Source organism: Vulpes lagopus, chromosome 23, assembly GCF_018345385.1.
Source record: "Vulpes lagopus strain Blue_001 chromosome 23, ASM1834538v1, whole genome shotgun sequence".
Lineage (NCBI taxonomy): Eukaryota > Metazoa > Chordata > Mammalia > Carnivora > Canidae > Vulpes > Vulpes lagopus.
The window spans coordinates 57026580-57030085 of NC_054846.1; the positions used below are offsets into that span (position 1 = coordinate 57026580).

General features: G+C 40.5%; 1 long non-coding RNA gene across 1 annotated transcript; it reads right to left on the reverse strand.

Annotated features, from left to right (window-relative positions):
- Positions 1-1628: 1628 nt before the first annotated feature.
- On the reverse strand, positions 1629-2815 carry LOC121481287. Its single transcript, XR_005985251.1, has 2 exons — positions 2460-2815; positions 1629-1717 (listed from the first exon to the last, which is right to left on the reverse strand). It is a non-coding gene; the product is annotated as an uncharacterized LOC121481287 (long non-coding RNA).
- Between the last annotated feature and the right edge of the window lie 691 nt (positions 2816-3506).

Here is a 3506-nt window from a genome sequence, read left to right on the forward strand (position 1 = left end):
TTCCTGCGTGGAGCCTGCTTCTCCCTCTGCCTGTCTCTCATGAATAAACTAAAAAAAAACAAAAACAAAAAAACCCTGCCCTTCGTATACCTAATTACATTGTATAAAGGAAAGAATTCTTTGAACTTCCTGTGAACCCCGGTGACTATGATTTTAAAACATCACGTGCTCCTTGTGCCCAGTACTGTGCTAACCACCACGTATACCGCTTTCTACCCTAATTGCCCAAAATGGTCTGTACATTTTCCTGATGAGCAACTGCAACTTTGGGAACACAATACGGCAGATGCTGCAGCCAGGCCCACAGTTCTAACACCCAGAACTCCAGTAAAGACCCCATGATGCCCCCAACCACTGTACTGACTTTTGCCTTGAGCTCCTGAGGTTCCCAAGGTAGCAATTAGAAAGGAGTCAAGTTGGACCAAGTAGATTGCAAATTTGGGATGGCTGGCCTATTCTTTGAAGACATGCCAACCACTTAGCAGGACTAGGAGCATGAGGAAAACAGGAGGGTCTTGATCTCCTTCCTGGAACAAACTACACAGGTTTTCAAAGCAAATCCCATGGGAACAGTGACTGCTGTGGCTTTCAACTCTCTTCCTTCGTGCATTTTCAAGTTAACACTGAGCAGGATGTTAACTTTGAGTTTCTTCTACTTAATTACAAGTCAACAAATTAGCACTTCCTGAAATTCTGCACCATTAGTAATGCAGCCAAGACATACAGCAACAAATTACCTTTTAAAAACATATGCCTCGGGATCCCTGGGTAGTGCAGTGGTTTGGCGCCTGCCTTTGGCCCAGGGCGCGATCCTGGAGACCCGGGATCGAATCCCACGTCAGGCTCCCGGTGCATGGAGCCTGCTTCTCCCTCTGCCTGTGTCTCTGCCTCTCTCTCTCTCTCTCTCTGTGCGACTATCATAAATAAATAAAAATTTAAAAAATAAAAAAATAAAAAAAAAATAAAAACACGTCTCCTACATTTCCTTAACAAATGCTTTAGCAACAAGAATGACCACAGCAAAGGGAGAAAAGCAGGTTTTACTTCCAAATTTATTAAACAGATTGTACAGTCAATTCCAACAATCTTTTCCCTATACCTACAAAGAATCTACCCAAGATTTTATTGTGAATGAAATTCAGCTTCATTTTAACTTCAAGAAATTGCTACTCAAGGTAACCAAAACATGGTTATTTTGGTCAAATAGAATTGTTTGTGGTTCTTTGTGAAGTTATATAAGTAGCCTAATAACCATATCTGACAAATCTTTTTTTAAATATAAAAGTGGGATAACAAAATGCTATTATGCCTGAAACCCAACCAAGGAGGGGCATGGAGTTAGCTGTTATTTGTCACATGCTAATTTTAAAAATAAAACTGATCTATAAAAAAATCAAGGCAAGTGTAAAATATTGATGGCTTAAATCAGTTTAGTTAGGACATTGAGGGAGGGCCATGAAGTTGGATCAATAATTTATGTAGCTCTGTCAAAAGGCCCAAGAAGATTCCTGAATTATCAGGTTCTACACCCATAATATGTCACCTAGAAAAAAAGGTGATGACATAAAGAAAATTCAAGAAAACAAAAAGTCTTACTTAAAAACAAAAACCAAAACAAAAGCACAAACTGATTTAAAAATGTCTTTATTAACAACTGGGTTGCTCATTCCTCTTTGCCCTCTTCCTCACTGGTTTTCTGGACACAGTTCACCTGATCCTGCCAATTAAAAGAAACAATTACTCCAAAAGATGTTAAGAATCAGAATTGTCATTTACCATTTAGCATCAAGTAAGCTTTCTAACGCCAAAGTAATATTAATCAAGGAATGTGGTAATAGCAGTATTTAATGGACTAAGGTGATTACTTTGCCACCAGCTACTTGATTCAAGTTTACTTCCATTCACCAGAACTTTAGCAGCAACCACTTAGAGATTCAATTGTCGCCTTCCCTAGTTTTAAGATCTAGTCATTACTTATCACTATTTCTACCTTACTCTTTAATGATTGTAATAGCTCTTTAAACCTGATGATAATCTATTTATATGTCACTTTTATCAGATGAGAGACAGTAAGCCACCGTCCACCTACAACCTGTCTGAACTATTGGCACAGCCGTGGCCTCTTGTTTATGTACGGTCTAGGACTGCTTTCCCAGCAGAGTTGAGTTGCCCTTTAAAACTGCCAACCCTTCTAGTGCATCACCAACTCTAGGTGACCTCATCACATAACAAGTTGGTTAAAAACAGGCAACGTTTAATTTTCCAAGCCTACAAACCTCAAGGCTGTTAAAATGACTGTAAGTACTCAAATACTATATAAACAAATTACTTTCTACATAGGAAATTTTAAGGTAAAGTAAGTTAAAATGCAATATTCACATGCGAGTAGTCATGGTGGTAGCACCCAAGAGTTCTTCTGAAATGAAGGCAGCTTACAGCAGAACAATCACTCAGCTTACCTAGACACTTCCTCAGCCTAATAAGTCGTGACTTTCCTTCTTGGCTCACGATGTGTGATGTCGTCTTGAGACTAATAGCTTATCCACCTATCATTAAAAATATAATTTTTAAAAGTAACACATATATAGCATATTACATTTTTACTGACTTTTCGTCTATCTTATTCTTACACACCAACGAGAGGCACATTCTTGGCCCCAGGTTTTTTTTTTATTCTGCTCTTCTTATTGCTTAGAAAGACCTGGTATACACTACAGTTACATTCTTCTCAATTTTCCTCACACTTTTGGAATTTTGGATTGGACCATTCTCTAATATTTGCTGGATAAGTACAAGAGAGGGTGATCTCTTAAGGGAGATTTGAATGTGTCAAAAGTGGAATTTAGAGTTCTAAAAAAGGGATCCCTGGGTGGCGCAATGGTTTGGTGCCTGCCTTTGGCCCAGGGCGCGATCCTGGAGACCCCGGATCGAATCCCACGTCAGGCTCCCTGCATGGACCCTGCTTCTCCCGCTGCCTGGGTCTCTGCTCCTCTCTCTCTAGCTGTGTCTATGAATAAATAAAATCTTGAAAAAAAAATTAAAAAAAAAAAAGAAGAGATGGCTGCTTGAGGCGGCCAAAGCAGCTGCAATGTGTGCGACTGACCATGGGATGGAGGGAGATGCGCAGAGAAAGCCATCTGTTGAAAGCTTTTGAATTGTTGGCAGAGCACGAAGCTGTGCACAGTAGACTCCACAAGGTCAGAGTACAATAGTAGGGCTCCCCGGGGCTCAGTGGTTAGCGCCACCTTCAGCCCTGGGCGTGATCCTGGAGACTCGGGATCAAGTCCCATGTCAGGCTTCCTGCGTGGAGCCTGCTTCTCCCTCTGCCTGTCTCTCATGAATAAACTAAAAAAAACAAAAACAAAAAAACCCTGCCCTTCGTATACCTAATTACATTGTATAAAGGAAAGAATTCTTTGAACTTCCTGTGAACCCCGGTGACTATGATTTTAAAACATCACGTGCTCCTTGTGCCCAGTACTGTGCTAACCACCACGTATACCGCT